We start from the raw sequence: 22,898 nt of genomic DNA, 5'->3' as shown, positions 1-22,898 counted from the left end.
AATGGTAAGCAATGAGCAGGTTGTAAGCCTCTTGAAAGTAAATAAAGGGTCTCACATGCACTATTTCAGGCTAGATCTAAAAAGTACTCATTCCAGAATCAACTCAACAAGTAGGCAGGTTAAACGCAATGAGAACTCAACAACTGTTTTCAATTGAGTACTTGTTCGAGTATTTTGTGATTGAGCGAATGGGTGAAAAAAGTACTAATTCCAAGTTCAGCACTTCAAATAGTTTGTGTCTGTATTTGTATGACAACAAAGCAACGTTCCACACATTGAATAGTTGACAATTTTATAGATTCATTATAGTGCAGTAACTGCTGTCTATATTTGATGAAAGGTAGTAGATAATTCTGTGTAGCATCTAAACTAAATAGGCAAATGAAAAATGTTTCAGCATGTATCATACAAAAATATCATGTTCCATCCTAACAGTTCATGCTGTTTGGTGCCTCTTTAAGACTCTTACTTACAATTTTGTTGACAAAAATATTGTGTCAAAAATATTGTTTACCACAATATCATGCTCCTATACTTATAATGGTAAGTGCCAAAAACAGAAAACAAAATTGTTGACGCGAACATTGTCCAAAAATACACAGAAATATTTATTTTATATTATATATGACGTTTAAAGTAGTACATTTTAAATATTTTAATATATACATTTAATACAATATACATTTAAAAGAATTCCACTAATATTTAATACTATATGCAAATATATACTATAAACACACACACACATATATATATAGTGTAACATAATTGATAAAAAATATTTATTTTACATTGCATAACGTTTTTAAATATTTTAAAATTATCACTATGTAAACATATATATAAAACATATTTATAAATATATATATATCTCCCAAGTTTGTCCAAACAACAAGGATGCACTCCACAACAGTTCACTCCCACTGTGCTCTTTATTCACCACGCGTGAACTGCCAGTAACAGTCAGACAATTTTACTGCTACCTGACGCGTTTCGGGCCGCCCGGCCCTTGTTCACAGGATTCTAGAGAGAGAACAAAGCACTGGCCTCCCAGGACATTTTTCTGCATGCTTATATCAATGTTGCCCTCCATTAAGGCCTTTCCAATGAATCATGTTCGTTTATTGCATGCACACCACTTATACATTTATTTATTTATTTATTTATGTCAAACCCAACTTACACAAACATTAGAAATTCTAAAGTTATAGTTAGCTCTTACATTTATCATTCACACACCCCTTTCAAATTATTATGTCATACCTGTTGATGAATATCCCATTGGTATTACCCTGAGCAGGGTTTTATAACCTACAGGCCCTTCTGGTCCGGGTGGGAAAACAACTGTGAGTGTGGTGGGTGACCCTTATCTTACCTCATGATAAGTGGTGGCACAATACCCCTGATCTGGAAACACACTACAGGGCTGCGCCATGCAGGTTCGTTCATTACTGGGTTCTTGGTCCGCAGGACCTTCCACATTGTGGCTGGAGCATGAAACCTGGAACACAATGATTTGCTCTTGGTTACGCCTGCTGCACTCACCCCACATGCTCTTGGCTTGGTGTCTATGGTTCCTCATGGATCAAGAACAGGGAGCTATGAATGAGCGGAGGTAGCTGGGTATACAGACTATGGGGGACTTCTTTTGCGATAGCACAATGTATCGGTGGGTCTTGGTTAGATAGCGGAGTGACAGACCTACTGCCCTAACTCAATTTTACAATTTCAGGGAGCGTCATACATTGGGGGGTTTATTTGAGGAAGAAATTCTGGAACCTCCAGAAACGCCGGCGTTGTCCTCTCTCCTGCAAACAGCAGCACCCTGCTGAACAGTGGCGCGATTCTGTGCATTTGTGCAGGAGGCGCAAAGGCCTGGAGTATTAACGGTCAACTGGCAGAGAGACCTGTGGATCAATATCAGTGACATGCAATTAAATTATTGTTGTTCAATTGAAAAATCCATCACACTGAATAGCAGACATTGATTCTTGCATTTCAAATATGTCAACAGGGTGTACTATACCAGACCCATCAGTTCAGATATGGACTGCGCGACAGTACAGCCTGCACGCGCTGCGATGAGGCGGTGACAGATTTGTGCATCTTGCTTGGTTTTGCCCCACGGTGCGGAGTAAGCCGTGTTTAAAGAATTAGGGACGTTCACTTGTGAGTAGGTGGAGCCAGCACCTTTATTGGGGATGCTTGGATATGACAAGGAGGTTGGGCTATCAGGCGACTGACGGCCATCGGTTTAATGCTTGTGAGGCGTAGAATAGCAATGATTGATATAACGATAATATCAATCATATGATTTAAAAAAAGGCATTAAATAATTCCTACTTAATTATTAACTTAACTTCCCACCCTATTCCCCCTACAAACCCAACAACCCACCACAACATTACAAAATACCATTAATAATTCAATAAAAAAATCTAAATCACTTAAAATATAAACTATTTTTTAAAAATTAAGAACAAAATTAATATATCAGCTAAAACACATTAACATAATACAAAAACTATATTTTTATATAACTGTTACAGAAAACAAAATTAAAAATATTGCTATTCTTTCAAACGATATTACATCCCTCAAAAAACAATATTCTTGTCAGCGATATTTGTGCATCATGATATTTGTGTGTCACAATATTTAATTTTCGATATTTATGTCTCCTGATAGTTTAACACGAAATTTTGTCTAAACACTGGGAAAATTCTGAAACTCATTGAATAGTCGTCTATTGTATTCAAACTCATTCCATGTTAAATACATTAATTTGTAATCAAGCATTTTCCTGTTCGATGCAATGAGTGGTCTGGGACTGCATTCAGATAAGTGCTAATTCAGGATCAATGCGTTAAGTGAATACAGCGATCTTATAAAATAATTTAAGTGCAGTAACCATTGTGCAGGCTGGATGTTCTAAAATCAAAAACCACAGATATTTTCTCATAACATCTAAATAAAAACAGCAAATGAAATACATATGTGTACAAGTTTCCACATGTTGTATGAAACAGTCATGCTCTGTTGCTAAATTTCATGCTGTTCCGCGACACTTGAACACTGAGTATTGGTACAATGTACAACACGCGTTAAACAGTCAACAACTGTATTTAACACTTTCCTTAGTCAGCAAATGTACAAAAATAGACATCATCCTGGTTCTATGCAGTACTAATTCGCACTCCACAAATTGCACGTATCATAGCGTAGCAGCTAAATCAACAACATCCTCAGATGCTTTGATAAAGCAATTTTACATGCTAAAAAGCATTTAACCAAGCCACAAAATTGAACTTTTTGAATGAAAGTATTAGGTAAAGAGAGAAGTAATGATTTTGGGGTCCAAGCAGATGCCTTGAACACAAAGAGCATAAACAAAAAGCACATCTTGTTGAACTTCGGTGGTGGTCCCATCCTTTTAGGACCACCCCAAGCACAGTTATTGGCAAAAAAACACTGCCAACCAAAGGCCCTGCAGAGGGACATCTAGTAACAACTAGTTGAACTGCAGCTCTTTGTAGAATTATCTTGATATTGGATACTATAATATTCACTGCCCACAGCTAATCTCGTCCCATAATGCTTTGAGGGCCTTTGGTTGGGGTTGTTTTTTTTGCCAATAACTGTGCTTGGGGTGGTCCTAAGAGGAAGGGACCACCACCCGCTGCCCAAAGACGCACCATCGTTGACAGTTTGGTTACCATTAGGGATGTTGTGTGGTATGCTCAAGAAAGATCTCTCTCACTTGGGGTTTTAAGTCTGGATTTCCAGAAAGCCTTTGACCGGGTGGCTCACCCATACCTTTTGCTGCACTTCAACGCCTGAATGTACGGCAAAATATCCTAAGCATCCTAAACACTCTGCATAACACAGCACAGGGCAGAGTGAGCATCAATGGTTTACACACTCAAGAGTTTCCCATCCATGCTGGGGTGCGACAAGGATGTCCCTTGTCCCCAGCGTTCTTTGTCTGTGCTTTAGATCCTTTCCTGTGCAAGCTACGAAGTGACAAAATCATCAAAGGTGTGTTTGTACCAGGGGGGGTGGTACTCCTGCCAAAACAGTTGCATACATGGACGACGTCACAATCTTATGCACAGTTGCACAATCTGTGCACAGAACTCTACTGCAGGCTTCACTCTTCCAAGAAGCATCAGGTCTCCGCTTAAATGTGGACAAATGTGCGTGTCTCACTATAGGTCCCTGGGACCGGTTATCTAATCTCCCAGTTCGAGTTACCAGAGAACCCACAAAAATAAAATACTAGGGGTGCACTTCGCTGCTGATACTCATGTAGAGAAAAACTGGAAAGAAGTGCAGGAAAAAAAGAAAAAAAAGATCACCTTCTGGAAATTGCGCAAACTCACCATTGAGGGTAAGATCATGGTAACAAAAGCTGTTCTACTTCCTATCCTGCTATACCTGTCTATGGTTTTTCCTCCACAGGCTCGCACAAAGCAGAAATGCTCCAAATTGATCCTCTCTTTCATTTGGGGTTCGAAAATGGAAAAGTTGAGGAGGGATAAGATGTGCACCATTTGGAAAAATGGGGGGAAGAGTATGCCTAATATCGAAGTGTTTCTCTTTTCTAAAGTATTATGCTATGCTGTATCATGGACTAATGTGAATTCCATGTCCGTACCAAGGGCCTCATTAGGATGGCGGTGAATCCGCATCCTCCGGGCCGGCGGAAGCCACCGCCGGCCCGGAGGATGCGGATTCACTGCCGCGGCCACATCAAACACCCACCGCCAGATTAGGATGGCGGTGGGAATGTGGTGGGACCAGCGGCGGACGGCAGGTCCATCCGCCGCTGATCCGCGGGTTTTCCCGGGCCATTTGGTGGCGGTGTCTGCAAGACACCGTCAGCCAAATTAGGAAACATGAGTAAACATGCTTTTCCGCGGCGGTTTTTCCGCTGTGGAAAAGCATGTGGACCTTTGCTTCTGGGGGGCCCTTGCGGGCCCCCAGGGTTAAGGGAGGGTGGGGGTGCACATGGGGGATACCTATGGTACCCCATTGCATTTGCATGCACAAAGCGGCAGGCACCGCACGGTGCCTGCCGCTTTGTGCATGTAAATGTGAAACATGCTTTTTTAACCTTGCGGCGGGTGCTGCTTCAAGCAGCACCCGCCGCAAGGTTAAAGATCCAGGATGTGACTGCCAGGGTGGCGGTCACATCCTAATTTGCATGGAGGGACCGCCGCTGCCCATGCGGACGGTCCCTCTTCCATGGGGGTGGCAGACGACCGCAGGTCCGTCCGCCATCCTAATGAGGCCCCGAGTTTTTTCAAGTATTTCTTGGGAACTTTGCTGTGGGGATATGGATTGTTTACCCACTCAAATTTAATGCCATTTGCACTGAATGTACCCCCATATTATAATGGACTTTGCAACTTTCTAAAGACTCTGGACCCCAGCATACTCTCTAGAGCGATATACTACCATGCGAAAAAACTGAAACAGGCTTTGGTCGCCTGTGAAAAACCCCAACAAGTGGGTCTCCTGTCAGAGTCTCAGTCTTAGCGTGTCTGGAGAATGGTGGGTCACCGAGAGCTCACACACAGCCAGAGGGACTTGGCATGGATGATCATATACAACTGCCTGCCAGTGAAGGTGTTCCAGCATCACAGATGATTGGCACCATCAGCGCAATGTCCACGTTCCCACTGCGGCCACGAAGAAATTGTCTTTCACCAGTTTTGGGGCTGCAGGCAGTCGCAAGCCTTTTGGACTTTGGTAAAGCCATTCCTTCTCCATGTCGCGGACATTGCTATGCTGAATTGGGACACTGTGCTGTATGGACATTCTATCTCCGAGAAACATCCTCCCACAGCTTGGAGACTTTTGAACTGTGAGAAAGAATCCCTGTGGGACTCACAGAACTTGTTCCTCCTTTAGCATAAAGACATCTCTGCCACTGATTACAGGAACCTCTTCCTTAACAAACTAATGACTTATGTTTATTTTGACCGAGCACTTTTGGGGGAGGCAGAAGCTGGTGCACTCTGGCATACGGACAAATGGAAGGGGTGGATCACTTAAAACAGGCTTCATGTTTGTTCCTTTCTGATGCATAATACCCTGCCACCGGGTTATAAGGATTGGCACTTAAATAGGTTTTTTCTGACACCTGCGAGAAATGTAATTTTGTAACCGGACTCTCATATATTATGAGCATATTGTAGATTGTCTTTTTCCTGTATGTGTGCCTTTATATAACTTGAATAAAGGTTTAAAAATATATATATATAAAGATAGAGATACTTATTTTATCATAACTGGCACTGTGCAAGATGCCTTTGCAATTATTGCACAGTGCAGACAAGTAGACAGTGCCATCAGCTACATACTATGCAACTTTGTGTGCTACGCATAGTTCAAAATATACTACGTGCAGCTACGTGTAGGGTTGCTACGCACACTACGCCCAGGGTTACAATTAGCCCGAATATCAAAGACAGGAGCTGATAAGCCACATCTGTCCAACGCTTTACTGGGGCGACATCAATAGACGGAACGCCCCATGCCTTGTCTTCAGCTTCGAAGAGGGCAAATCTACTATTCTCAAGGGGTTCATACGTCATATTGAAACCCACTGTGATAATTAGGCAATCATGTGTGGTGTAGGAATTCCTATGAGTTGCAAGTTGGTGTATCGTATGGAAACATTATAAATATAATGTGAACGAGAATCTACCCCTGTGACCCTTAGGCCTAGGCTGTTGGCAGATAGAATATCAAGAGAGCAAAAATATGCCATCAGCGATATGCGGACCTAAATTGAGAGACCACCCGTTGGGCGTCCCTTTCCATTACATATGGAGGTGTTCATGTAGATGAATGTATTAGGGTTTTTAAAGGCCCAACCGCAGCTGCGAGGGAAGACACTTGTACCTTTAGTGAAGCGATCTCGACTTGTAACTGTCTCAGTAGGACCAAGGTCCATTCAGGTCCCACGCGGCCCTCAGCCTGATGTGACCCAGTCATAGATGTTAGAGGTGAATTGTTTCAACTTCTGCCTGCTGATGTTTCATCACTGGATGTGGTAGACAAGTTACTTAAGATAGTGTACTAGGGTCTCTCCCACTGGCTCCTCTCCTGCCAAGGAGCAAGGTGTGACAAGAACAGCAAACCTGTTGGAACTCTCTGGTCGATTAATCAATGGCCCTATGTCATGGATAGGTGTAACAATGTGATCAATAGATATAGAGGGTGTGGTAGACATATCCTTGCATAACCCCTCAGCCTGCTGGTTGGAATTGGCAGCCTGATAATTAATTTTTCACTGTCTTGAAAAGGGCTGCCACACGAGCGCCATGCACAATATGTGCCCCACTGTAGGCACCCCCATGCTCAGGGGCCTATAGGGCCCCCTTACTTTCCTGACTACCACATTTTAATGGTGGTCTCACCTCCATGAAAAGGGCGAAGGTCTGGAAAGTCATAATATGCTTGGTGGTGCTGCAGCGGCACTGCCAGCATATTGCGGCCCATACCGCCGTACCAAAGCCGAGGGATCGTGGATCCCCGCCGGTTGCAGCGGTCTTGTGGCAGTGGGGCTGCCTCACTCGTAATGCAGCGGTTGGACTGCCAGTGCAGCGGTTCCCGACACGCCACTGCGAGTTTGGCACTCCGATGGAACGTCAAACTCGTAATCAGGCCATAAGAGTTCTTTGTTTTAGTGAGTATAAGCGCTACTTTATCACTCTTTTTAGGGCGAGTTCCCCCTGATCTTCCTACAGAGCGACTCCACCTTCTCACTTTAAGTATTGATATCAGCAAGGGTTGGAGCAGATTCAGACTCAGTAGAGACAGTAGGGATCACGAGTTTACAGCTTTTGTTTTTCTTGCTCAGTGAGTTGTCTGCTGCTTTCCGTTTGCCCAGACATATAACTCGATAAGACCCACCTGGGTTTATGAGAACCGAACGAGCCCTAGACACAGGGTAGAAAAGCAAACTCTAGGCTGCACACTAACTTACTAATAAAGCTTAGAGGGAAAATCTAGACAACATCTTCAGCAATGGGCAAAATGGAAACCTCTTCGTGGAAGGAGTGACACTAGAGCAGAAATCATTACACAGACAAGAGTAGGCGATCGAGTTAATAAGCAACAGCCGACAAAAAAACTCCCCAGCCAATAATGCAGAGCCAAATAAACAAAGGTGCTCATAAAAGCTACGACATATAGTAAAGATGGGCACGTCATCCACTCTGGACCCCGGTTGTAGTACCAGAGGGAAAGTGTTCCAGCATGACCAACTTCAGAAGACCCTATCTGACCCTATCAGACCCTATCAGACCCTATCAGATCCTATCAGACCCTATCAGACCCTATCAGACCCTATCAGACCCTATCAGATCCTATCAGATCCTTTTAGATCCTATCAGCCTCTGCGACAAGAATGACCAGCCTTGTGTGCAGCACTTTCTAGGCACTTGAGGAGGCGCACAAAGTGCTGAGGCAAAGCAAGGCGATTCAACCAATGACAGCCTCATGTGCACAGTACCATAAGCAACAAGGCAGTTAATGGACCCACCAAGCAGAATCAACAGGGATTGGGACGTTGGGTTCTAACAGTCTTACCCCATATGGATCAGGGGACCCAGCCACAGGGGGAAACAACCTTTACAACGCAGTCATTACATCGCACTACCTTTACATAACAGTCTTTACATCGCAACATCCTTTACATCGCATGTCATTACAACGCAGCCATTACATTGCATGTCACTACAACGCATGTCATTACAATGCATGTCACTACAAGGCAGGCATTACATCACAAGTCATTACAACGCATACCATTAAAACGCATAGTACCCTTACACTATCCGACACTTACCCTACTGTTGCACTCACTGGAGTTCGAATAGCAATTATTACCCCAATACTATCCAACACTTACCTTAAATGTAATGTAATGGTATGCATTGTAATGGTATGCATTGTAATGGTATGCATTGTAATGGTATGCATTGTAAAGGTATAATGTGATGTAATGGAATGTGTTGTAAAGGTAGTTTCTGAAAATGCGATGTAATGGCATGCTATGTAAAAGAAGGCGTTGTAAAGGATGTTGCAATGTAAAAACTGTTGTAAAGGCACACATTGTAAATGTATGCGTTGTAACGTCATACATTCACCACAGGTCCAAACGGGTGGCCTTGCCCTGCCTCCTCCTGTTGCTGACGGGCATAGGACGGCCCACCCTTGGCCCAGAGGCTGCCTCTGTGCGTCCCCTGTAGCGGGACAAGCTTTTGCAGTTTGTAGCACTTTGAAGGACCCCAGGTGATACAGATGAATGGGGCTACCTCCTGGAGCCCTGAGCAGTTTGGACCATGTGATTTATTGGCTATAGCCATGTCTCCAACACAGCATCATTTACATTGCCTGCATCAAAACTATAACTCAGTTGCCTACTCTGTTTTAATCCTGAAAATCTAACATCGTTCTGATCCTCCTGTACTTATGTTGGACACCCCTGCACTAGTCAGTGACTATATTGAAATAAGGTCTCAGTCCGTAAAACTTTTTGTATTCATCGTACAAGATATCATGGTCAAAAGTAAGGGCCTAATTTAAATCCTGGTGCAGGGTAATACCCCGTCAACCGCAGTATTACAATCTCATTATATCCTATGAAGATTGTGATATGGCAGAAAGGATATCTGTCATGTTAGAGACGGAGTATTCCATCCGCCATTATCTAAATGAGGGCCGTAAGTCTGCCAACTGTGAAGTTTAGATACTGTTTCATTCCCGCATGCGGCGCTGGTCGCGAACAGCGTGCTAGCCCATATTTATAAAGGGCAACCTGGACTTCACTTTTTGGATTTTTGGAAAATGAAGTCAAACTCTGAATATTTTGATTTAAATGTAAATGTCAGAGTCAGCAATTCTTCCTGGCTAGCCCATGAACCCAGAACCAGTGGTGAACTAATGGCCCGCCTAGCCAATGACTGTGGGAGAGCACGCGTGGACCGCCAACATGCTATTACACTCTTCGTAGAGCACCCTCCATCTCCAACATGAAAACAAGACACCAGCAGGAGACTGATTGACCATTGTACAATCACAGGCCTTTGTTGAATTATCGCAATCTGTGGTTTTGTGGTAATCGTCCCTCTGTTCACTTTACAGTACAGTGGCGGATGAGGAGAGGGACGTGGTGGGGCTGAACTGGGGCATACTCCAGAGTCTGTGGGACCTGAGGTCCAGACTCTGCTGTGTTTGGTCAAATTGAGCTCGCCGGATGAACTTTGGGTGTCTGAAATTTCAGGGTTTGGTTCCTTCCACGGTCTTACCTGGTACTGACCATCCTGATGAATAATTCTTCTTTCTCTGCAGAGGTAGTTGCTCAACAGTAGAAAGAAGGCGTTATTATGGCCCTGCTTAACCTCCCGGCCATCATGAGTCACGGTGGCCGTGTGCTGATGACAGCCGGGAGCCGTCATGACCACGCCCGCGATCGGAATGTTCAGCACTGCTGCGGAGTTCGCGCCGCAGTGATGTGGTTAAGAAGCCTAGCCTGGACATCAACACTCAGTCAAATTACAGACCCATCTCTCTACCGCCCACCATTCCAAGATCGGGGAGCAGTAACTAGCACAATGGCTGCCGCAGCACATGAACTGTATGACATTATGGGCTTTGCGCTGATGGACTTTCATTCCAGTATCGCAATGGAAATCTCATTGGCAACCATGCTAGGTTCCCCGAGGATGGGCCTGGATTCGGGTCACAACATCTTGATCTAACATTTTTAGCATCTGTTCTGCAGGGATTGGCCCCATCCTGTTTTTCCCTCCTCCCTGTCTGAACAGAGCCAATGTGTGGCCCGTCCCCGTTCGCGATCTAGACTTACACTCGTTACTTACGGAGTTGTACCCTGGTCTTCCTTCTCCCCTATCCTTTTCAACATTCATCTGCAACCACTAGTTTTCGTCACAAGATCTTACCCACGAGATCCTTAAAAAAAAAAAAACTTTAAAAAACTTTGTTAAGTGTATTTTAAGTGACAGCTAACAACCAAGAACATAATTGTTCAGGGTGACAAGAGTTATCCACAGAATACATGACACAACAATATTCAAAGAGGCATCACAATGTCACTTTCTTGGAACAGCAAGAGATATGCAGTATAGCCAAATATGGCACACTGGGCAAAATATGACACAGATATTGGAAAAAACAGATGTAGGAATGGCACTGGCATTGGATAGGTCCAGACTCCCAGGACCAGACAGGTTGGGTTGAGGCCAGGAATAGAGACAAAGACAGGTAGGGAGGAGTGTGATTTCAGCGTAAATAAGTAGTCTTGTGATGGTAACCATATGTCTTTGGGGCTAGAGGTGGGGTGGCTGCAACTGTGCGTAGTCTACATTAATCTTATCGCATTGAATCATGCTTTTCAGCCAGGCAGGGTGCCTGGGGCAGGGGCCACTGCCCCAGTGGAGCGCCAGTTCCCGTTTTGCGCTTAGGAAAAAAATGGAGGTCAACATGCGTATACTGACGAGGAAGAGGTGTGGCGCAGCGGCCAGGGTGCCTGACTCCAGACCACGGGGTTCACGGTTCGATCGCTGCCGGCAGGTTAGCCCAGCACCATGTGACTCTTGGCAATACCTCACTTGCTCTTCCCGACGACACCCAGCGCCGGGACACCGTTCCAGAGGTAGCTATGCGCTTTACAAATGCTGGTATTTCATATTTATTACATTTCATTAGGATGTCCTGAGTGTACTCCAGGAGTGGCATCAAGGGGCCGGGTGCAAACATAATGCTTATCATGGTACAGACTAGGGAGAATATGGTGGTCCAGTAGTGACCTATAAGTGGGCATGTCCAGGTGAGATGCGCAAAATCAGCCTCCGTGGCATGGCATTTATTTTATTAGGGCTCCTTCCTGTTTTATGTCAACGTATTTCTACCTCAAAGAGTTTGAGACATTTTTCAGTATGTGGCCAAGGTGGATATGTCTACCTCAGAGTCAGTAAGGTACTTTACCATAAGAGATACATCTGTGTCATGCAGGCTTCAGAGCTAGTATTCAGGTCTTGATGTTTGATGTTTGATGTTTTGTGGTTTTTGTATAGCGCACATACACTCCAGGGAGCATCTCGGCGCTGCTTACTTCACTGCAAAGATGGAGAGTTTAGGGGTAGTAGCTGAGCTTTAGATATCCTTAGACTAGAGTCTTGCATTTTGCATCAGATAGTCCATAAATCCAGGTTTTTAGGAGTTTTTTATAGATTTGTTCTGTTGGTGATGCTCTAAGTTTAGCTGGAAGGGCATTCCAGGCTTTGGCGCCTAGGACTGCCAAGGATTTGCCACCCTTGGTGGACAGTCGAAACTTGGGTATGGTCATTAGATTAGCTGTGGCTGATCTAAGTTCCCTATTTGGGAGGTATCTGTGAAATTTGGTTGACAGATATTTAGGTCCACACTTGTGGAAGCCTCTGTATGTGATCAGAAGGATCTTGAATAGTATTCGTTTTTGGATGGGTAGCCAGTGCAATGCATTCAGAGCAGCTGATGCGGATGATCTTCTAGGCCATCTCAAGACAAGCCGGGCCGCCGCATTTTGGATCATTTGCAGTTTGTGCAGGGTAGATTTTGCCGCTCCTGCGTACAAACTGTTGCAATAATCGATTCTCGATGTTATGAGAGCGATTGCAACCGTACGGCGGGCGGCCTGTGGGAGGTAGTCAAAAAACTTTCTGAGGCCCTTGATTATGTTGAAACAGACACCGGCCACTTCTTTAGCTTGCTGTTTAAAGGACAGCATATCGTCAAATTTTATACCCAAGTTGCGTGTTGCATTGATGGTATTGGGGGGGGGGGGGGTTCTGCGTCTAAAGGCCAGCATGTACAAGGGGAAAAGATGTTATTTTTCCCGAAGGGCAGGATCTCTGTTTTCGCAGAGTTGCACTTGAGATGGTTATTGTGCATCCATCCAAAAGTCGCAGTTAGGCAATCTTTCAATATCTGTTCGGCCTTCCCTGTATCCTCATCTAAGACCAGGACCAGTTGGGTGTCATCCGCATATGCAACCGTGGTTACATTATGCGTGGCAATTAGGTTGATCAAGGGTGCCATATGCAGATTGAACAAGGTAGGGCTCAAGCTAGAGCCCTGGGGCACCCCTGACCTAACCTCCTTCTCCTCTGAGTAGAAGTATCCCAATTTGGTTATCTGTTTTCTGTGGAGCAGAACATTTTTGAACCATTTCAACACGGTGCCCCCAATGCCTGCCTCAGTTAGGCGATGTAGTAAGATGGTGTGGGACACCGTGTCGAATGCTGCAGATAAATACAGAAGAATTAGGACTGCCTTCTTCCCCTGGTCAAGAGCCGCTCTTATGGTTTCTGTCGTTGACAGGAGTGCTGTTTCTGTAGAGTGGTTGGCTCTAAAACCTGCCTGGTTTGGATGTAGTATATTGTTTGTTTCTAGAAATGAGGAAAGTTGTTTATTTACCAGGGTTTCGGCACATTTGCATAAGGCGGGGAGTTGTGAGATGGGCCTTAGGTTAGTTAAAACGGATGGATCATGTAATGTTTTTTTTTGTAGGGGTTTTACTATCGCCGTCTTCCATGTGCTGGGGATTTCCCCCGACTGGAGTGAGGTCTCCAGTTTGCTCCTGTCCCACCAATGTTTCCAAAATAACTAGTGAGATGGCAGCAGGAAGTAATTAACTACATACCATATGCAAATCAGCCTTGGAGTTGCTCCAGAGATCAATTTGCACCCATCAGTGCAGACAGCACTATTAAGCTATATCCCCTCAAAGAAGAAATGAGTGGGCCCGATTCACAGAACTCACTTAAGACAAAATCCTAAACGTACTACCACTTTGTAATTCACAGAAGGCACTTACTCTTTTCGGTATTCACAGAAGTTAGGAGCCCTAACTTTAGGACTCCTAAATGCCTTCTGTGAGTACCGAAAGTCTTAAAATTAGGATTGTTCTCAGTTCAGCAGTAGTAAAGTTAGGACTCCTAACTTTAGGACTCCTAAATGCCTTCTGTGAATACCGAAAGTCTTAAAAATAGGATTTTTCTCAGTTTAGGAGTAGTAAAGTTAGGACTTCTAACTTTAGGACTCCTAAACTGAGAAAAATCCTAACTTTACGACTTTCGGTATTCTCAGAAGGCATTTAGGAGTCCTAAAGTTAGGACTCCTATCTTCTGTGAATACCGAAATGAGTAAGTGCCTTCTGTGAATACCAAAATGGTAGTAAGTTTAGGATTTTGTCTTAAGTTAGTTCTGTGAATCGGGCCCGGTGTGTTTTATTACTGATTCAACACATGCAGAAATTGCACCCGTTACACTCCAAATTACCAGACTCTGTTGCTTATACAGCAGACCCTTACAGATAAGAGAGTGAGAGGAAATACATTTAAAAGGCTTTTCCGTTTCACTAAATCCATGACTAAGGAGAACTTACTGTATTTTTTAAAAGCTCTCCAAGCTGGAGCTCTATGCTCTTTAGCCGGAGTGCAAAGCCCTCTTGTTTTTGTTTTTATGATTGCATTTTCTGTGCCCAAAATGTTATATGAAATACTCAGAGACATGTTGGTTTTATTTTTCTAAACATCAGGAAAACAATATGCCTCGGACTATTTATTTCAAACTTTTTCACCCACAACCTGCAATAATAAAAACTATGTTAAAGGAAAGACTCACAGACATGCTTTTTTAGTAAACTGTGTTAAAGATTTGTATAACAATCAATATTAATAAGCTTTGCATTGTGTGAATTACTGAAATATACATTAGTTTAAAAATATTGGTTTTTTTGGAGAAAGATTAAAGATGATAGATTTGCTTTACATATATTGATATGCTCACCCCTTGAGAAACCAAGTAGGTTTCCCTTTTGATATGTTGGTGTTGTGACTCTTTGACAAAGTCTGTAAGTCTGCCTGAGTGTGGGCAGGACCTGCAATGCCAACCACACGCTGTGCGTGCCGAAGGTGGTGTGGGTATATTTACATTATGTAAAAAATTCCCTGGAAATAAAATGAAAAAGCCAAAGGTTAAAGTAATGTTATAGTTAGGTGAACATCTCAATGACATCATAACATTTAACTTAAAAAAACACAAATATTGACGAGTTCTCTCAAGTAACTAGAACTCGTGCCCTACAGTAGCTATAACTCACGCGCTTGCCATGCAGTGCTAATTACCCCACATATTACATCACTCATGACATGTTCTATAACATCATTGATAATGACATGTGAAAATACATCATTGATGACAAACTTGTGCATGGCGAGGGGGCAAGATATAGTTACTGAAGTAAATGTGTAGTGGCTGCCATCGTAGTGGGTGCGTTTTAAATGTTTGTCTTTATGGCAGTAACTTATATTTAGGACTAGTACGATCTGGAAAGACACTACGTACCAAGTATGCCGGGTACCTATACTTGAAAGCATAAATCTGTGCTGCACTGGTCATAGAGTTTAAAGGGGCTCTGGATTTCATTACCTCCAGAAGCACTAACTGTACCACCCTGTCAGCAAGCTGGTGCTCTTGTTTCTTGAAATACCTCAGAAGAAACATGTTTGTACTTATCTGGCTCTGTCAGTCTTACCAGTTTTCTAAAACATTTAGTGGGACAGATGGAAATCAGAGATGTGAGTGTGAGCTCTGAGACCTGCAATGCATAGGTGTAGCCCTTATGGTGTACTATCTTACGTACTCTGAGGAAAACAAATTATACTTGACATCATCCTTGTCAGAACCCTTTCCAGAGGGCCGCGGGCACTCAGGTGGTACTGGGCTTTACTCCTGATGTCCTAGATCCCGACCTACTTGGTATCCTGAGCACCTGGGTCAAGTACTCCTCCTGCATTTCACTCTCAGTGGTATCTGTGGATGAGCAATCAAAGGCTCCCTTGAGGGAGGAAGTGTAGATACAGGTAAGTGAACATGACCCATAACTCAAAGCGCACTCAGTAATGTCAATAAATCAATGTCTCGTCAAAAACTTGTTTTTATATTAAAATTTTATATTTTATTTCTAACTCTCCTCATTCAAAGCAGTATTTCAACATTCGTAAGCAATACCACATTCCTCTTGAGGTCGCGTCTGTAGTGTTTATCTGGCAAATCCCTATTCCACCCTCTTCCTTGTTATGTGGTTGGGGTTATTCCCAATTCACTAGTGACTACATCCAGTGAATGCTCACCAGTGGGCTCAAGAGTCCATTCTCACTCTTAGGAAATAGTTAAAAGTGCCTATGGTGCCGCAGCACCTTTAGCACCGAGCACCCTTAGGACCCAATAGGCTGGTATGTTAATGTTAATGTTAATGTTACTGTGATTTATAAAGCGCACTAATACCCGGAGGTGTCTTGGCACTGAGGACGGAAGAGAATCTGTTCTGGCAGCTAGTTCTGGAACAGCCAGGTTTTCAGACTTTTTCTGAAGGAGGCAAGAGAGCTTGCGCTTCTGAGCTCAGTCGGAAGGGAGTTCCAAAGTTTAGTTGTGCCAAAGTGAAAACTGCGGCCACCCTAGCGTGAAGTTCGAATTTTTGGCACTTTCAGGAATTTGGCTCCTGAATAGCGAAGATGTCTAGTTGGTTCATGCCAGACGTAGAGGTTTTGCAGGAAAATAGGACCTGTGTAGTTTAGTGCTTTGTAGGCCAGAGACAGCACCTTGAATTTAATCCGTTGTGCAACCGGGAGCCAATGCAGTCAATGAATTTCTTTGGAAACAGACCTAGGGATATTAGATAGTAACCTCGCAGCTGAATTCTGTACGCTCGGAAGCTTTTGCAGGCACTGCTTCTGCACGTTTACCAATAGTCTGTTACAATAATCCAATTTAGATTGAATTAAGGATGTAACTACGGTTTTCCTGGTACCTGCAGGAATATAGGGAAGAATCTTCCTCACTTTCTTAATAAGGATGTGGGCGGAAGAGACGATTGCGTTTGTGTGGTGAGTGAGTGAGAGTTTATTGTCGAGCCACACTCCCAGGTTCTTGGCCTTCACCGCAGGTTTTGGTGGCTCTCCCATCTCTACTGGCCACCACAGTCTACCCCAGCTTGGTTGAATATTGCCAAAGATCAGAATCTCTCTGTTATCAGAGTTAAGTTTAAGACAGTGTGTGTTCATCCATTGATTAATGGGACACATATAATTTTGAAATTGCTGGGTAGGGGAAGCTGTAAGATTGAAACCGAAATTCCGGATCAGCGGAGCCAGTTCTGATACATAAACATTAATTAACGACGGGCTCAGGGAAGAGCCTTGTGGCACACCGCATGGAAGGGTATAAGGCTCAGAGTGATACTTGTCGACCGAAACTGTTAACCTCCTATCCTTGAGAAAGGAGGACAAAAGGGCCAGTGCAGTGCCCCTGACCCCTAAGCTCTCGAGCCACTGATGCAAGAGAGAGTGATCAACGCTATCAAAGGCGGCTGACAGATCAAGGAGTTTAAAGGCAGCCGTACCTCCCTGATCCATCATCGCCCTGATCTCCTCTGTGGCATTAATGAGTGCCGATTCGGTGCTATGCTCTCGGCAGAAGCCAAACTGAGTGATCCATCAGGTTGTTTTCACAAAGGAATTGGATGAGTTGGACATTCATGAGTTTGTCAACTATTTTAGCAGGCTACGGTAATCGGGCTATGGGACGATAGTTATTAGGGTCAGTGACGTCTAGCGTGGGTTTTTTTAACAGCGGAAGGATAGATGTATCCTTCCACATGGATGGAAAATTGACAGAAAGAAACATTGAGTTGAAAATTTCTGTTAGCCCAGCACTCACCAGATCTGCAACTTCTTTCAGGAGTGCTGGCGGGCAAGGGTCAGCAGGGGACCCAGATTTTGCTTCGTGAATGTATTTAGACACGGTTTCCGAAGAGACCGACGAGATAAGCAGCATATTAATATCCTGGTCATTAGCAGGTGGTTGGATGAGAGGGGAATGGACTGGTGTGTCCTCAAAATCTTTAAAGATATTCAGCACTTTGGTTTTAAAAGCAGCTGCAATGTCATCACACGTCTTTTGATTACCCTTAACCCCTAAGGTCTTGGGAGTGGCGAGTTTGTTCACCACTGAAAAGAGTACTTTAGAGGAATCTTTGGCATCTTCCATCTGTTTGGTAAAATAGTCCCTTTTTTCTGAGATCAGTAGACTTTTGTACTGTGATATGGCTGTCTTGTAGATTCTTTTCTCGGGAGAATGGTAATTTGCGCGCCACCGCCTTTCTAATTGACGTCATTTTTGGTTTTCTTTCCGAAGAGCGTCGGAAATCCAGGGGCCTGAGGGACTCAACCTACTATCTGTAGTTTTTTTTGATAGGTACAGAGGCTTTGAACGCATCATTAAGCCAATCAGTATATTTAGGGACTTTTATGTTGGGGTGACCATGTAACTGTGGGCGGGAGATCTCCAGTTGGGTGCAAAGGATTGTTTTATCTATTAAACCCCAGTTTCTTCTGATCACGGCTGGGGTCTTGGAGGTCCCACCGGGTCCAAAGGAAGCAATTGGGAGGTCGAATTTAATGAGGGAGTGATCTGACCATGTCAGAGGCAAGGTCTCTGTGCAAGTGAGGCCATGAGCAGATTTAAAAATACCATCTAGCGTATGTCCCGCCTCGTGAGTAGGGGTCTGAACCAGTTGCGTAAGACCCACTGCCCCCAAGTATCAAGTCTTACCCACTAGAGCAGCACGGGAAACATTCAGCATGACAGTGAGTGCTCTGAGCACGTGCACTTGCAATGCACCAGTCTTGTTCATCGAGTCGGTCTGCACGCAGGACATGGGGCAACATCTGGCAGATGCAGGCTCTCTTCTCACAAGTGCGGCCGGCCTCAATGAGGGATCTGAGGTGCTCTAGGCTTCTATTGGCACAGTAAGTTCAACTTTGCAACACACTAGGTGAGGGTGTGAATCTTTGTGCTCCTGACCGAATCCGAGCAAGCTCTCGACGTCCTTTCGAGTCCACTGAGCAGGTCTTGGGACACGTCTCAGTGCTCAATTTTATTTATTTATTTATTTATTTATTTTTAACATTTAATAGAGCGCGAACGAATGCCCGAAGGCGTCTCGGCGCTAATACAATTGCAGACTTCTCCTGTACTGGGATTCGTATTAATTATAGGTTAAACAACCAGGTTTTCAGTTGTTTCCTGAATGACAGGAGGTTTAGCCTAGATCTAATGGACTGAGGGAGTGTATTCCACAATTTTGGAGCAGCAACCAGAAAACGTCGGTCTCCCCAAGTGACCAATTTAGTGCGGGGTACCACCAAGTCGTTCAGTTTGGCTGAACGCAGAGGTCGAGAGGGCTTGTATGGGGTAAGGTGATCTCTCAGAAATTGAGGAGCCTGTTGGTGCAACGATTTATAGACTATGCACAAGGTCTTAAATTTGACTCTGTTCCTGATGGGGAGCCAGTGATAGCTTTTCAGAATGTTGGCTATAGGTTTGAATCTGGGAGTTCCCGAAAGAAGTCTGGCAGCTGCGTTCTGTACTGTCTGCATTTTCTTGATTACCCTGATTTGGGCATTGGCTAACAAGCCATTGCAGTAATCTAACGCAGACAGGACTAGCGCGCTTACCAGAGTCTTACCCACATTCTTTGGAAGGAAGGGGAGAATCTTTTTTACTAATCACAGTTTGTAGAAGGCTGTGGCACCCACAGGTCACAATTTCAATGTTCCCAGATGACAGACCAACCTCGTCAATACTTGGTACTGGCAGCCCCTTCTGGCATATGAGGTTCCTGCGGTACCTGCAGGCAAGGCGTCAACCTCTCCTGTGCAACCACCTACACCACGGTGACCCCTCTGGCTTACTGAGTTGCTGCTAAGGTGCACAAAAGACTTGGCGGTTTGTTGGCACAGTCACTTCTACAGTGGCCCCTTCTTGCATATGGGGGTCACCACATGAGGATGTATGGGTTTCACGCTGGCTCCATCAATGGTGGCCCTCTCCTGGCATATAGGGGTTGCCGATTCAATCCTGCACATGGGCAAAGACCAGTTCAATACACAGAAGTCTCTTTTCACCTCACACCAGGAGTCCTCTCTTCAGAGCTCCCCACTGGACCCTGCAGTCCAACGCTCTCCTCTTCGTCACATGGCACACTGGTCTTGTCAAGCAGGAGCGACTGGTGCTCTAGGCTCCAGGGCAGGTGGTATACGTTTCCCTGAGTGATGTCTCCTCACCCAGCAGGGAGACTAGCAGGCCTTGGCCCCCGTTCCTGGTTACAGGCAGAAATCTTGCAGAGCTTCCGCTCCTCACAGAACCCACCTGGCTGCTTGACAGATGACAACACTGGGTGTCTTAAACTCTCCTTCTTATAGCCACTTCCAGACACCAACTGTGATTTTGGTCCTGGGTCTCTGAGGTTTTATGTTGGGGTTCTGCTTCTTTGAAGTGTACACATTTCTCTCTTTTGTTCCTCTTGAAAGACTGTCACAGCAGCAGAGACTCTGAAGCTGATTGTACCACAACACAGACCATTGGGAGTGACTAGAGCTCACGCCTCGGAGTCAGCAACAGTGATATGTGCATCAAAAGGTTAATCACGGGCTCCCAATCCTACTCCTTATGGTTCCCTTATCAGCCCCTTCCTGAAATGTGTCCAGGCTTTTTCCTTGTGATCTTTCACTGAATCAAAGGGTGCCCTTTTAAAGTGTACCGGGGGATCTCTCGCTCGCTTCCACAAAATCAAGGAAACTAACAAACTCAACCACATATGCAAGATAAATGAATGTAAAAAAGGCAGAAAACAAGAAACAGGCTGCCACCTAAACAATGTATTAAAAATTCCCACATCGCCGCCATGATTAGAACCAACATGTTGGCCATTTTGGAATGGTAAAACAATGATACACTAGAGACCTCTTTTTTAAAAGGCTTACGTTATTTCCATGCTATGGACTCACACATGTACACTGAGTATCTCTAGGCTGTATATGACTATGATGCTATCAGCGATTTCATCAATTATGTCATTTGAGATGTCATCAGTGATGTCATCAATTATGTAATTTAACATGTAACAAGTGATGCAATATGTGAGTTCCTAATCAGGGACTGGTGGGGGTTGCAAGTTATAGCTAGCTCATAAGCTATGACAGGAACATTTCAGTATTTTTTGTTTCAAAAACCTAGGGTCACATGTACGTAGCTTTTTTCATATCTCAAATGGCCCGATTCACAAAAACACAAGGCCCATCTTGCAATTTGGTACCCTATTACCAAATCGCAAAATGAGTTAGTGATTCGGTATTAGGAAGGGGTTAAGGGCGTCCCTTCCTAATAGTGAGTCGCACTAGTATGTAAGAATGTTTTGCGACAGAATTGCAGTCGCAAAACATTCACATTTTACCACCCAGGTAAAGTTGGTGGTGACCCATTAGTAAACGGGACTGGGTCCTCAAGGAACCCCTTCCCCTTTGTGAATGTATGGAAAAGCGTATTTTAAGAGCAGGTAGTGTTCTCATGGACCGCTGCTTACTCTTAAAAACTGAAAAGAAAACTTATAGTTTTTGAAATGCACCCCAGTTTCCTTTAAGGAAAACAGGCTGCATTTACAAAAATAAATGTAAAAAAAGCTGAATTATTTAAAAGCAAACAGACAAGTTGTTCTGCTGTCCCCAGCAGGCCACCATCCCTGTGATTTTAGGGATTCCCAATGGGTCGCAATGTGCGACCTACCTCATGAAAATTAATGAGGTAGGTCAATTGAGACCCCATTAAGAATCGCTAAAAGTTGATTACTATAGGGCACTTTATTCGGGACCCTCCCGTTCACAACTCACGGGACCTACCGCTATAACGGTGCGAGTATGGCATAGCGCAACGGCGGCTATGGGCTGGAGTGATAAATTAACGGGTGCCACACCGCTCTATGCCTCCGCGAAGTTGGGTAGCCTCTGGAGGACGAAGGGATTTGATAAGTGGGACGTGATCGGTATAAGTAAAGTGCGTGATCTCTGGGTTAAAGGAAAGGTTAAGGCCTTCTCTGAACTGCAAACAGAGTATAAGCTGAGTGACAGGGAGAGATTTCGTTACATCCAGGTGCCTCATGCTCTGAATTCTGTGTTGCCAGTGGGTAGTGCTGTTCCGGATTCCTCCCCCCTCGAAGATCGTATACTAGATGGCTATGTGCCGGATAGCACTATCTCACTGTTCTACAAAAAAATGATTAATGATAGATCGGGTCTGCTTGATCGCCTTCGTGAGGCCTGGATTGCTGATGGTATTGAACTGGATGATGAGGATTGGCAGTCGCGATCTCCTCTCCCAAGGAGGTGGCGATTCCGGCCCGCCTCCGTCTGGTTCAACTCAAGATCCTCCACAGAATCTATGTCACTGGCCCCCGTTTAATTCATATGGGTTTTTCTACAGATGGCATGTGTCGGTGTGGGTGTGGTCTCCTTGGCACATATCTTCACATCATTTGGGAATGCCCTGAGGTGGTGCGATTCTGGAAACGTATACATGAGATTATGGATGAAGTCACGGGTGTTGTTATGATGCCGGAAGCCCGGCAATGCTTATTGAATGTATGGGGTCCGAATGATTATGACGTGTCACAGCTTCGGTGGGTAACCTTGGCCAATATGGTTGCGAAGAGAGATATTGCCCAGTTGTGGGGATCCCCGAGGCCGCCTACAGTGACTGCTTGGAAAGAGAGTTTGGACTGGTGCATGTTTCGAGAGAAAACAGTGTATATTGCAAGAGGCAGACCCCGAAAATGGGGGAAGATTTGGACTCCTTGGAACACATACCGTGGAGATATTTGTACACCCCCTCTCACCGCCTCCCAGAGTCCTCCTCAGTCACCCTGACCTACCTCCCTTCCAGCTGTGATATGCTGTACTGTTCCTATGCAACCCTGCCTGTGC

This window comes from Lissotriton helveticus, chromosome 8 (assembly GCF_964261635.1).
Source record: "Lissotriton helveticus chromosome 8, aLisHel1.1, whole genome shotgun sequence".
NCBI lineage: Eukaryota > Metazoa > Chordata > Amphibia > Caudata > Salamandridae > Lissotriton > Lissotriton helveticus.
This window is presented reverse-complemented; position numbering follows the sequence as displayed.